A 15,254-nucleotide genomic window follows, 5' to 3' on the forward strand; every position below is an offset into this window, starting at 1 on the left:
CCTACTATGTCACCCGGGTTTAGCAGCTTGACTCATCCATTGGCAATGTTGCTCAGAGGTATCTCTAAGTTTTCCGTTAATACCACCAGTGACGTAATTTCATTTTTAAGATTTTTAGTTGAATTTCAGGATCATGCCCTTGTGTTTTCTCTGTCCCCATGTCAGATTTTGCAAATCATCTATCCCTATGCAATTGGTATTCTCTCAGACAAAATAGTAAGAGCCATTGCCGAGCAATCATCTATTGAGGATTTCCACGCCCACTTGCTAGCTAACTTCATCCCGGCTAGGGCCAGGTCCTCCCTTATTCAGAAGTACTATTATCGTGTACAGCGTTTGGATGAAAACTTAGCAGACTTCATCCAAGATATTAAATTCTATACTAGGGTGTTTGCCCTTCATTTTCCTGAAGATCAGATTGTACAGGCTTTTGTAGAAGGAATTTCACCATCCTATAGGTCATATTTGTGTTTCGCGGCGTGCCCGCAAACCTTCTCTGAACTTGAAGCATTGGCCGTCTGAGCGGAAGGAGTTAGATACGCCGACTCTTTGCGTGTCGCGAAAGAACCCCCTCCCTCTTTTAGTAATCTTCGGCCTCCTCCTCGCCGACCAGTCACACCCCGTAAATCTTATGCTTGCGGGTCGCCCGACCATCTGCGCAATAAGTGTCCACTGATCAAGTCGAGTGGGACAAGGAATGGGGCTGGTTCATCACAAGGCTGTTTTAAATGTGGGGCTTTCTCACATATCGCCAAAAATTGCCCAAATTCAAATAGCACCCCCTCCTGCTCAACTTCTGGTGTCTACTCCACCAATGCCAATAATAAAAAATGACTAGTGGCTTCGGCTGAGTCGACTAATCCCTCTTCCCGAGCCTCAGCCCCTGGTAAACAGGTCGAAAATTCAGGGAATGTTCTATCTTCAAATTCATCTTTCGAATGCCCCAAAGAATGTCTTAGGATTGCGGCGGATACCCCCGCACCTGTTCCTTTTCTTAAGATTGAGTTAAATAACGAGCCTATAACAGCTCTATTAGATTCAGGCAGTGTTTGTTCAATTACTGTATTTCGGACCAATGGTATTCAAAATTGAAATCTGTTTGTAAACTACCTGACTATATCTCATCTCCTGTTCAATATATTTCGGCTAATTCATCCCCATTGGAAATCCTAGGTTCTGTAAATGTCAAAATTCGTATTTTTAAATTTACATGGAAAATCAAATTGTTTGTGGCTAACCACTTGTCTTGCCCCATCATATTGGGAGCCGACTTTATTTCTCACACTGGTCTTGTGCTCGATCTTCAGAGTAGGTCGTGCACATTCAAATTTGCGTCCAATTGTAAAATTTCCTTGTTAAAGTGTAATTCTGTATCATGTTCATCTATTTCGCCTACCCAGGATGAGATGTTGTTAGACCTTAGACATCTACCTGAGGAGCAGGCTGATAGTATTCGTAAATTATGTCAGTCATTTCCAGAGGTGTTCTCTGATACTCTTGGTGTTACTGACCTTATTGAATACAAAATTGAGGTCACGGATTCGATTCCTGTCCGTTCTCCACCATATAGGCTATCTCCACCTAAAATGAAGGCATTGAAAGAAATCATCGATCAAATGTTGAAGGATGGTATTATTAGGCCCTCTAAGTCGGCATATTCTTCGCCTATTTTTCTAGTCCCGAAACCCCAAGGATTCTTCAGGCCTGTCATTGATTATAGGGCTCTCAATCGGAAGGTGGTGTTGCAATCTGTGCCCCTTCCTGACCTTCATTCTTGTTTTTCATGGTTTCGTAAGGCCAAGTTCTTTACTATCTTGGACTTGAATCAGGCCTATAATCAAATTCCCCTTGCCGAAGAGTCTAAACATCTTACAGCGTTTGCCACGGACTGGAACTTATACGAATACAACCGCGTGCCTTTCGGGCTCCCCACGGGAGCAGCTGTACTCACTAGGCTGCTAGATAGGGTCTTCTCCGACATCAAATTTGAGTACTTGTATCACTACTTGGATGATGTAGTCGTATTTTCGGAGACCTTTGAAGAACATCTAGATCATCTGCGAGAAGTTCTCAATCGCCTTCGTAAGGCTGGGTTAACTGTCAAGTTGTCCAAGGTGGTCTTTGCTAAGCCCTCTATGTCATTCCTAGGGCATATTGTGTCACCTGATGGTGTTGCCGTCGATCATTCCAGAACACAGGCCATCCGTGATTTTAAACCTCCCAAGGACGTTAAAGGTATCGCCAGGTTCATTGGTATGGTGAATTTCTTCAGGAAGTTTATTCCTAACTTCGCTAATAGAGCGGCGCACTTGAACCTTCTTCGTAGGAAAGGCATCAAATTTGAGTGGGGACCTTCTCAACAAGCCGCGTTTGAAGATCTTAAATTAGCTCTCTGTAATGCCCCTGTACTTGCTATGCCTAATTTCTCGAAGAAATTCATCGTCCAAACCGACGCGTCGTCGTCAGCAGTTGCGGCAGTCCTTCTTCAAGAGACTGAACTAGGGAGGCGACCCATCGCCTATGCATCTAGGACTCTATCGGCTCAAGAAGCCAAGTATTCTATTATGAGCTCGAAGGGTTGGCAGTCTTATTTGCCTTAGAGAAGTTCCGTCTCTACCTGGAACATGTCAAATTCGACCTGGAGACAGATAATCAAGCCTTAAGCTAGGTCTTAGGTAGGCCGCGTCGTACTGGTCGTATAGCCCGTTGGGCCATCCGTATTTCTGCCTTCCAATTCGATGTCCGGCATATCAGAGGTACCGAATATGTTGTTGCTGATGGACTCAGCCGTATGTTTTCCAACGACGTTGAGAACCATGAACCGGTCGATAGTTCATCTCCTCCCGAGTCCATGCTATCTGATGTTAATGCCATCTTAACAGATGCTCCCATGCTCTTTAGGGATATCGAGAAATACCAACGTGAAGATCCGACGCTGGCTCCAATAATGGAAACCCTTTCTTCTGGGGAACATGTTGTCCCTTATGTTCTGAGGAATGGTGTTCTATGTTGCCCTTCGAGGCATGATAAGATGATGAAGGTTGTCGTTCCAGCTGTTCTTGTGCCTATGATCTTCAAGTACTATCATGAGACCCCATTAGTAGGGCATCTTGGAATCTTTAAAACTCGTGAAAAGATTCGTGAAAGGTTCATCTGGAAGGGTATGGACGGTGAAATCCGTGAACTAGTAAAAGCTTGTAAATCTTGTTTGCTTAGTAAACCAACCATGTCCACCAAGGTAGGCCTTCCGTCTTCGCATCAAGCGTCGCGCCCCATGGAACGCCTGTATATTGATTATGTAGGACCCTTCCCCCAGTCAAAGGGAAATGCCAACAAGTTCATCTTTGTATGCGTAGATGTTTTCACAAGATTTTCCTGGTTATTTCCGACTAAGCTGGCTACCGCTCAGTCCACCATTACTTGCCTAAATTCTATTTTTGCCTCTTTTGGTCCGTGCCAATATATTGTGTCTGATAATGCTAAGGCGTTCACATCAAATCTTTTTCGTAAATTCTGTTTTGACTTGTCCATCTCTCATGTAACTACTTCTGCTTATTACCCTCAGCCATCTCTGGCTGAACGGGTTAACCGTAATCTCAGGTCCGCGCTTATTGCCTATCATCATGAAGATCATTCCAGGTGGGACACGTCCCTGCATTGGTTAGCTTTTGCTTTGAATTCGGCGGTTCATGAATCACATAAATTTACTCCAGCCTCTTTGATGTTCAAGTTTGTTCCCAACACGCCGCTCTCTAACCTCTGGTCCCTGAGTGACATTCTACCTGAGACAATAGATCCGGACAACATTAAAGATCTTTGGAAGAAGGCTAAAGCCAATCTTAAAGTGTCTCATGAAAAGGTTAGGGAAAGGTATGATCGTGGACGGAGACCCACCCCTTTGAAGGTAGGTGACCAAGTAATGGTCAAGAATTTTGTTCCCGCGGGCAAGCTTGCCCCCAGATTCCATGGGCCGTGTGTCATTCTCGATTTCCTTACGCCGGTTACGTTGTTATTAAGCAATCCAGCCACCGAGAGGATATTTAGGGTTCACTTGTCGCAGGTGAAACCTGTATAATTTCTGTGCTAACTTGCCTCATATTATCTTGAAAGAAATCGGAAGGTTATATTTTTTTTTCTTTCTCTCTTTCTCTGAGAAGTTTCACCTTTAAGGCCTTCTGCCCCTTCTATAATCTTTTGTTTTATATGTCAGCATTTTGTAAACCTCCCCCGATCAGCTGAACTGCCATCCTGTCCTTGCCACGGCCATTACCACGCTCCCGTCCCCTGCTCCACTACACACAGTGGCTTGCTTATACAAAATGCCATGGATATCTGCACGCCGCTGGCCCCTCAACCTCTCCACAAAGCCTGTGCCCTCAAAAAAGATGATGGTCCAACAAAATTCTGCCGCCTAGCTTTAATGTTTCAGTGCCCCCGCAGCCGCGCGGCGCTGTACCGCTACTGGAATAGAGGAAGGGCCCCCTCTCTTCCAGCGAGGTCGACCAGTGTACGGCGAGCCGGAGCCCTCCTCCCGGCCAAGGCTGATGTCCGGCGCACGACCTGCTACTTGCCCGCAGCCTGTATATGTTCACCGCGGGCGCGGCGTGCTTCAACACCACTGCTCCCCTCATAGTGCGGGCGAGCGGTATCTCAGGGTACTTGTGGGGTCCGAGCGGCCGCCTTTGGACGCAAGCTGCAACGGCCGGTCTGGCCATCCAACTTAATCAACATCAACTACATGGACATTTACTATCAGCAATTACTACACTTGGGAATTCAACAGCAATATTTGTTGTACCTTGCAAAATTTTTCTTCACTTTCAAGTATTAAAAGTTTATCTTCTGAATTCAACTTCTACAAACATAAAGACTTTACTTCACCAGTTACAACAAAAATTTTGAAACTGAATCAAACCACATTAAGAAAATCTTATAAATACTTCTGCAATTAATCTCCATATCAACATCAAAACTTGGACCTTGTATCCAAACAAATTGCATGCATCACCCCTGGAGGAACTTTTGGGGGGGGGAGGTCTGTACCGGGCGGTACACCTCCACGCCACTTATTTAAAATTTGCGCCAGTTGAAACTCCTCTGCTGGAGGAAGTTTGAACTTTATCTACGGTATTAATTTTCTACTTTCTCAGAAGATGTCACTACCTGGAAATTTTGGAGTTTTTGAACTGTGTCATTTTCGACGTATTTTTGTTTTGCTTGTAGTAAGAAGTGTGAACTTTCTCTTCTAGAGGACACTACTGAAGATCAACAATAGTGCACCCTAGTGCGGAGTGAAAGAACTGTTTTTTTTTTTGGAGAAAATTTAATTTCAAAAGTTTGTTCTTTGCTAAATTTCCTTCAGTCATTGTTCAAGTTGGCAATATTAACCCTTTCTTTCCCCTTGTTTTGAATTTAGCCAATCCCGAATTTCTTAAATTAATTTTCCACCAATGATGTGTTTCTTCTTCATCTTGTGTAGGGGTTTTCTTTAACCACCAATAAAAGATTGTGGGCGGGTGTTTTCCTTCCTAAAACGCCTCGAACTTTCCGCGAGAGTATATAAACTGCTGATTTTAGGGTCTCGGCGCCACTTCAGTACCATCGTTCAGTGTGTAAAGTACATAGCAGGGGGCGGGAAGCGCCTCTTTCTTCGGGGAGCAGTTCTACAACAAGGTAATGGCCGATTAATAACTTCTTTCTTTGCTAGCTCAGCAGTTTAACTCTCGGGGCGGGTCCGAAGTTTTTCCATAATGTAACCTTCCTTAAAATGTAAAGACCCTTGGTATCTATTCTATCTTTAAACTGCATATTGGGATAGAGAGTGCTTAACCCTCTCGAGCTCCCACTCATTTTGTTTTGAGGTGAACTTATTTCTCACAACCGATTCTTCATTAATGTAAAGTAAATTGTTCTTTTCTAAAGTCACCTCTGTGGTATGGGATTAGCCCTTGCATTAGTGGCCTAGAGCCAGATTCGGTTTTAAAACAAATACATTAGGAGTGCAGATCGCCTCCTCTCAAATTGTTATTTTAGAGGTCATGTAATTATCCTTTTATCGCTTAATAGACCTCAGTAGGTTGGGTATTTTACCCCTGTGCTTACGTCCTTAGAGGACAGCTTGAAAGTAGAGTTAGGTGTGGCCTTGTGATAGGCTAAAAACTTTGAGAGCGGATCGCTATTTTGCAAATTGTTTCTGCGTGCCTCTAGGAGGTATTACTGTGTAATTCGGAACAAGTGCTCCTGGGCATGATTGGGGTTTTCTGCCCCTTTGCTAAACCTTATGTACATGTAAATTCGGACTAACTGCGCGAGAATTGGAAGTTCGGGGCCCGAAGCCCAAAACCTGTAAATACTATTGTTGCTCTTTGTTGCCTTGCTACTCTGTACCTGCCATTCTTGTTATTTCTGAGTTAAAAAAGAAAATATAACCTTGTTAAATTTTAAATTGATTTTACTTTCGTAGCTTGAGACCTGTTCACCACCCCGCACCTTCTTTCGCCTCTAACTACCACAAAAACACGGTAACAATTAGCACACGAGTTTACGCCGATTATTAGGAATCGTGCCATTTGTCCACTCACGATTGTGTTTAATCTCAGCAGCACGAGAGTACTTCACAACATGCGCTGTTTTAGAAACACTGTCACTTTTGGTTCCGTGGCCGATAACACTGATTTACAAAGGAGTAGATACCTGTCATTATGTTTACTGTTTCTTTTTTTTATATAATTGGCTTTACGTCGCACTGATACGGATAGGTCTTACGGCGGCGATGGGATAGGAAATGGCTAGGAGTGGGAGGGAAGCGGCCGTGCCTTAATTAAGGAACAGTCCCAGCATTTGCCTGGTGTGAAAATGGGAAACCACGGAAAACCGTCTTCAGGACTGCCGACAGTGGGGCTCGAACCTACTATCTCCCGAATACTGGATACTGGCCGCAATTAAGTGACTGCAGCTATCGAGCGCGGTGTTTACTCTCTCTAGCGCAGTTTTTCGTGCTGATTTCAAATCCGATAGCCGTTTTTCTCTAACACGTCAGGGTTTGAAGATGTTGACGAAGTGTTATTTTTTCATGAAATAGGGTTCGTAGAAAATTGTTTTTATTGGGTATCTGTAGCAATGTTTTAATGAATGGCCATGACCGACACACATACAAGACATATGTACGATCACTAGATTTTCCTCTAGGGTAATTTGACACCATACGTTCTCATGCCGCTTTTTAATCCAGTAATTGAAGTACACCACAGAACACTGAAAACAATATAAATTAAAAGTAACAGTTTTTAGGATGTAATTTCATACCATGGTGTAAATTAGACTGAGTAGCACAAGGTTAATGCGAATCCCCCATAATTCTCTTGCGTTCCATTTCCGCTGTTTGATTCAGTGTTCCTTTATTGAATACCGAATATAAGGGCGTCCATTTGTATTATCTTCAAGACTGTAATATGGAAGTTGACTGCCATTTTTCTTATTCCTCACGGGATGCTATATCGTTCAAAGTAATGTCTGATTTTTTTAAAGCCAATTCTGGAACACATCCGTATCAAAAATTTCGACATCCCAAAATAAAACTCGTGCAAGAATCCCTTCTCTTCTTTCCTATTCTAACCTCAAGACTTCCATTATTTTCTTCCTGTCTCAAGTTCATGGGAAAGAGAAATATATTTCAGTTTCATGTAAGTTGGTGAAGTTCCGCGAAGTGCTTGTCAAGTGATCCATCTTCGTGTCCGCCTGCTCACCTCCGGAGCGAGTTTGTTCTGTCAGCAAGTACAGAAGATGGTGGTGAGCTCACACAGCCAAAATGCTAGATGCAGTTAATTTACTGTCTACTGACCTATTTTCCAAATCTTAAAAAAGGAAGAAAACAAGACCACTATTGACCAAGTAGTCGAACCCGTTCTGGGATATCCCGGCACTAAAAGCCATACGACATTTACCAAGTAGTCAATTGTGTAGCTGCGTAGGTGAGGTGCTCGCCTCGTTCATCCTTGGCTGTACTGTATTTCCCAATTCCGGTGCAGTCGGAAATCATTTGGTGTTTTTCCTCTTTATTGAAAATTAACTGATGTGTTAAAAATACAACTGAAAATAAATAAGAAGTGAATATCCTTAATACACGAACATTTATTTTATAACGAATATCAAACGCTGAATACAGATTATATTATTTATGCACTAAATGAGTTATAGAATTTTCGGTACAGTAAAAGGTACGTACACTTTACATATTCTTTATTTATTTATTATTTTTATTTAATAATTTAATAAACACCATTAATATTGCAGACCTAATCAATACATTGTAACTAGACCAGGTAATTTAAATATGAAAGGTACACATGATTTAATAGAAGTGAAGTCGAGTCCTCCAGCATACGAGCTACAGTAGTGATACGCTTTCATTTTCCCTTTCACTGTAGAAATAGGAAAGTATAGTTGAGAACTAATTTCCTTCCACGCACCTTCTTTTTTATTGCGATTGAAATAGTTTTTATTTTTCGGATTCCGTATAAAATATTGATTTTTGTAGAGCTCGATGAGCTGCAAGCACTGTTCTTGATTCATCCCTCGCGCAACTATGAGGACCACGTTTACAATGAGCGAAATTCGATGAGCGAAACCGTTTGATGCGCGGACAAAAACCGACTGAGCTCACTCACAGAGACGAATTATTTCGCAAGGAAATTACGCTTAGTGTAAACGCAGCTTACGATTTAGCCAGTGAAAGCGTGGAAGATGATGATTTACCTCGACTGAAGAGGATGGATTTTTACAAAGGAATGGATGGTTCTGTGTGAAAGAAACATCTCCCACCACAAAATGTTAGAACTAAGGCCGCAAACATTGTCATCACACGTCTGCCAACAACGAAAACCGCAGCTAAGGCGGCAAACACCCATTGATGCCTGGTCATGTATTATAGATGATTATACTGTTGACCCCATCGTTACATGCACCAATATCTACATAAACAGCGGAAAGTACGTACGAGTTCGAGCTGAAAGTCTCACTAACAGAGACGAATTGAAAGCCTTGCTGGGACTGCTCTCTTTTGCCGGCGTGATAAGATCAAATAATTTAAACACCAAATAACTGCGGAATAATGGCGACAGTGGAGTTGAATTCTTTCCTTGAACTATGGGAATAAATATATTTCACTTCCTTCTAAGGTCCTTGCGATTCGGCAATATCAACACTCGTGAAGAGCGAAGAAACGTGGATAAACTAGCTCCCATAAGAGATGTTTTTGAAATGATTGTCAAGAATTTTCAGAATGGAATCTCCTCTTCAGAATATGTAACACGTGATGAAAAGTTAGAGCCTTCTCGAGGAAAATATCCATTCCGGCAGTATACAAAGAGTAAGCCTGCAAGATATGGTATTAATATTTTTGGACTGGAAGACTCTCGGAGGTTCTACACTGGTAATATGGAAGTGAATGTTGGCGTACAGCCAAAAGGACCACGTCGTGTATCAAATTCTGCAGCTGATGTAGTGAAACGGTTAATTCCCCTCATCAATGGCAGTGGACGGAACATATTTTTAGACAAATGGTTTATGAGCGTTCCACTCGCTAAGAACTTGCTTAAGGAACGCATTCTCACTTGCACTGAAACTATGCGCTTCAATGAGGGGGAACTGCCAACGGAACTAAGGAAGAAACAGCACAAGGAGAAAAATTCAAGCCTCTTTCAATTTTCTAAGGACATGTCCATAACTTCCTATGTTCCAAAGATTTTATTATTTATAGGAACAATACTGGAATAAAGAATAGAGGGGAGAACACACTTAAAGGTCGAATCAGCAGGAAAATTGAACAAAATTTAGATGACGACCTATATGGTTTCAGAGCAGGTAAGGGTACTAGAGAATCAATTCTAGCTCTGCGTCAAATCCTAGAGAGAAGACTGGAAGTTAACAGGAAAACTTATGTAACTTTCGTGGATTTAGAGAAAGCATTCGACAAGGTTGACTGGAAGTTATTGCTTAAAACTCTGAGAACGTTCGGTCTTGATTGGAAGGACAGATGTTTGCCTTTTAAACTGTATAGAGCCCAAAGCACAGAAATTAACATCAATGGAACGAGAAGAGAAGCAAGAATAAGAAGAGAAGTGCGTAAAGGCTGTCCCTTATCACCTTATGTCTTTAACATTTTCATAGAATTCTCTATTAGAACAGTAAAGGAAAAGACCAAAGGGATCAATTTTAATGGTAAACAAATTAATAGTATTCGCTTTGCAGATGATATTGCATTGATAGCTGATTCAGAACACAAAATGACTAGGATGCTCGGTATACTAAACAACACGTTAGAGAAGTTCAGGCTAAAAATAAACACAAAGAAAACTAAAATGATGGTCGTTCAAAAGAATGAGACTGAATTGAAAAGAAACATTAAATTAGGCTGTGAAATAATAGATCAGTTTAAAGAATTTTGGGTTATTGCCAATAATGATCAGTGCCCAACAGAAGTCAAAATAAGAATTGGTATGGCAAAACAAGTGTTTCAAAATAGGAAATATCTATTGTTAAATAAGCACATAGGGATCGAAACCAGGAAGAAATATGTTACAACCTTTGTTTGGAGTGTGCTAACTTAGGGTTTTGAGACCTGGACATCGGAAGAACAAGCAAAATCAACACTGGAAACTGCTGAAATGTGGTTCTGGAGAAGACTGACAGGGACGAGTTGAACGGAAAAAAAATACTAATATCCAAATCTTGAATGAATTTAATGAGAAACGGACCTTAATTTATTCAATAGAGCAAAGGAAGGCTTTCTTGGACACGTCCTACGACATGACACCTTTCTCCAGCATGTCTTCGAAGGAAAGGTCCTAGGGAAGAAGTCGAGAAGAAGACCGCGTCTCTCATACCTTAGGAACGTAATCACTCAGCTGGGTTTTGCTTCCTATGTCACGATGAAAATAACTGCTGAAGACCTTGGGATGTGGCTGCAGCGACATGGCTTAGCCTTTAGATAATGGATGGATGGACTATTCATTGCTAAGATATATGAATTGTTTTTTAAAATGTAATAGTTAACTAAAATAATAATTTTGTGTCGCTATTTCTAGCCGAATGCAGCCCGTGTAAGGCAGACCCTCCGATGAGGGTGTGCGGCATCTGTTATGTGTAGGTAATTGCATATCGTTGTGGTGGAGGAATGTGTTATGTGTGGTGTGTGAGTTGCAGGTATGTTAGGGACAGCACAAATACCCATCCCCCGGGCCATTGGACGTAACCAATGAAGGTTAAAATCCCCGACCCAGCCGGGAATCGAACCCAGGACCCTCTGAACTAATATGTATGTTTGGTACATTTCTTTCATGAGCAGCATTCTTTCTTATTTCGTGTTAACTGTTTCCTTTGCAAAGTTCAGCCTCCGTAATTTCAGATTTTTTCAAATAAATATATATCTAAAGTACATTATTTTGTTTCATTATTCCGTTCACAGTATTTAAGAGAAAGAAGGTTTCTAGATATTTTACTAGGATCTAAAACGTTTTTACTATAAGCATGTAAAACTATAAATGAAATAAACGAGGTATATTTCATTCAATTTGTAAATATTGCAGAGAAGAGTTTCAAAGGAAGTATGCCCCTACATGTCCCAAATAGAGTCATTCTCACACAATCTATCTTAAAATATCCAATTAATACAATAATTCATATTTTACAGTACAACGATATGTGAAGTGGAAAGCACTGCAACCGTGTGTATGTGTCTTAAAATCTGGCCCCTGTGCTTGAGGGTTAAAAGTCAGTCACATATAAATTCACACATACTTAAATATTTTCCCTGTCCCAGCACTTCAACTTGTAGTTGATTGAGCAGTATAACGACTAGCTTAACATTATGTTTTTTTGCCAGTGGCATTATGTCGCTCCGACACAGATAGGTCTTATGACGACGACGGGATAGGAAAGGCTTAGCAGTTGGAAGGAAACGGCCGTAGTCTTAACTAAGGTGCAGCTCCAGCATTTTCCTGGTGTGAAAATAGGAAACCACGGAAAACCATCTTCAGGGCTGCCGACATTGGGATTCGAACCCACTATCTCCCGGATGCAAGCTCACAGCCGCGCGCGCCTAACCGCACGGCCACTCTCCTGGTAGCTTAACATTGTATGTACTACATCATCATATACAAATTCACACACAACGTATTTTTTGTAATTCCTTACTAAGACTTACCGTAAACTGACCATGGCAGTTAAATAGAACACCATCACATAGGGAATTTACACAACATTTACAGGACACTGGTGTCTATTCTCGGGGCGTCTTAAACATTTGAGAAAATGCTTTGAGACTACTACAGGTAATTCATTTATTTATTGACTTTCTACATGCCGTGGACCAGGCTATGAAGTCTAATTTTGTGCCAAAACATACTATGATACATTATATCCATTACAGAAACCTATGTTTTCTAATTATGTGCAATTAATGATGAAATTAAAAATAGCTCATATAAACTAAAAATACATTTTTGACAGTTACTACTAAGAATCATTACATTATATACTTTCATAAATCTATGCACCATTTACAAGATCTTTTTAATACATTTATAGTATGTATTTCTCTGTATACATCCGGAAGGTAAAAAAGGTATATTAGGATGGCCTAGTTCTAATATGCTCTGTCTGACAATGCTCTTCCTATCAATTATTTTTCTTAAGACTGGTAACACCTCCCAGCAACATATGGATATGCAGTCCATCAGAATATTTTTTGTTGTGTTCATTTTCCTATGATAATGTGCAAAGCAAAATGAATCTTACGGTACGGTACAGTAGGAATGTACATCTGCATTACGTATTTAAGCGTTCCTACTGTATAATGTATTTAATGTTCATTTTACTTTGCAGTGTCTCATTGGAAAATGAACACACCGAATTTTGTTCCGATAGCCTGCATATCCATAAGGGGCTGGGAGGCATGACGCGTCTTAAGCAACATAATGGATAGAAAGAGCATTGTGACATACGAGGCTAGGTTTCTTCGCCAAAGATATAATTGATTTATCCACAGTGGGAGAGGGTGGTGGAGTACTGATAATTTAGTAACAATGATATTGGCTTTTGAAGAGAATAATTGTGTTTCAGATCCCGAATAGTGCATGTAGGATTTCTGGAATTAAAAGTTACGTCCCTTCATTTCCGGCTTCATGTAAAACTGGACGTTTCTTGGCTAACGATATTGATTTCATCAGTCATGTAAACAACTGTGGAATATGTGGTACATATGGATCTCCTTGCTATAGTGAAGACTACTCTGATCATAGCGTGAAACTGTTAGTAATCATCCAGTATATAACATTACCTGGAGAAACATTTTTCATACACAAACACTGGTTCTTAATTACATTTCTGATACGGTAATTTTGTATACCACATCATTAATCTAATATTTCACGACTTACATAGGAGGAAGTTCATAAGAATACGCCAGAGCTGTTTTGTTTCCTTGTGCCCAAAATATCAGATTGAATCTGTTCAAAACAACCTTACAGTAAATTGTTTTAGTTCTGGTCTTATTACCTCTTAGGAGAGGAAATTGAATTCGAGTCTCAGATTTCGTCTTCTTACGTCAGTTTATTTCTTCTTCTATCAAGTGTTTCTTATACTCTAAACAGAGCCTGTAGTAGTAATTAGTTTGTTGGTATTTAATTAGAAGTTGTAACACCAGCCAGAAGCATGAATTAAAGTTGTGCAATCTACTAGCAGCCCAACTCAGCGCAGCATATTCTGTCAGGAAGAACGGAACATCCATTCACTGCCTGCATGCCTGCCTCTTTTCGTCTTCGTGTTTCATCGGCATAAGCGAGCAACGATAATGAAAGAAAAACAAGTTGACAGTCTCCGTAAAGATGAAATAAGGAAAGGAGAAGAGCACACACACACACACACACGATGGCTAGCAAGAAACAGGCGAGAGTGAGAATGAGGATCCAGCCCCGTCTATTGCGATGAATGTTCCAAAAGAAAACTCCGCTAATTAAAAACACACTGTACAAAGAAAGGAGCAGTAGGAGGGGCGCTTGTGAGGAGTAGAGTAGGAGACAAGAGATGAGGGTTTAAAGAAAGGAAGCATTAAAAAATGAGTTGGGAGAGAAGAGGCATGAGATCGATGCAACTTAACATGGTGAAAAGAGAGTTTCTTTTTTTCATATTTTAAGTGTCACACTCCATATAATGTTCCAGAAATTGTTAAGCTGCTGTAGTAGGAAGCACAAAGCTTCATGTGGATAAACGAGCCCTTCTCCCAACTTTCCACACCCCCCTCAATCCCCCACCTCTCGCGACCCTCTTGCTCCCACATATACAAAAAAAATGAAAGACAGAATTAGTAAAGGTTCCTCTTGTAATTATTTCAAAGAGAATGCATGAATGTCCACTAGTACTTACGAGTGACTGCTGGCCGTTATTAAATAAAGGACGGATTTCTTTTCAGAGGATTTTGATTAAAAGATTGAAGTCTGCTCTTCAATTACAAGAATTATCACACTGCAGAGCGAGATAATTCCATTGATGAAAATCTCTTTCACCTAAACCAAGAGTAGGCTATACACACGCAATGTGTTTTACAAAAATATAATCAAGGCATGTTATGGGAAAGGAAAGAATTACTCTTACCTGATTGATTTACTCTAGTTCTTATACAGTTAAATTGATCACCTCAAATATGATCGAATTTGCTCAACATATTGTCGGTTAAAAAACAAAACCTCGTATGACACAATGATCTTCCTACTCATTACGTTCCTTAAGATTGGTAAGGCCTCCCAGTCTTATAATCCTTTCCACCCTGAGATATCTTCTTTGAAGTTTGAATTTGTTTTCTTACTTCAATGTACGTAATTTTGAGCCTAGATTTCAGGAAAAATCGTTGAAAATATTTTCTTCGCCGTTCTCGTGGAAAACCAACTGCACGATCGTGCTAGTTAGGGTTTATTTGAGCACATTTCTTTGCTGAATGACACATGTTGAGAATATGAAATTCTGTAAGTGGATGATTTTATTAACAGTGAATCACATATATGAAGTAAAATCGGTTATAAAACATCAATATAGGACTTATACAAACAGAATATTTTTTGAAAAGTAGTCTTCGGTTCGATGCCGTTTGGGGACTTGATGATTGACGTGTAGGTAAATGATTAGAGAATGATTATCAGTAGAATCATTATCTCCTGTGTGTTCTTCCTCTTCATCAATACCTCTACCGTGATGAGAATCAT

Source organism: Anabrus simplex, chromosome 1 (genome assembly GCF_040414725.1).
Source record: "Anabrus simplex isolate iqAnaSimp1 chromosome 1, ASM4041472v1, whole genome shotgun sequence".
In the NCBI taxonomy this organism is placed as follows: Eukaryota; Metazoa; Arthropoda; class Insecta; order Orthoptera; family Tettigoniidae; genus Anabrus; species Anabrus simplex.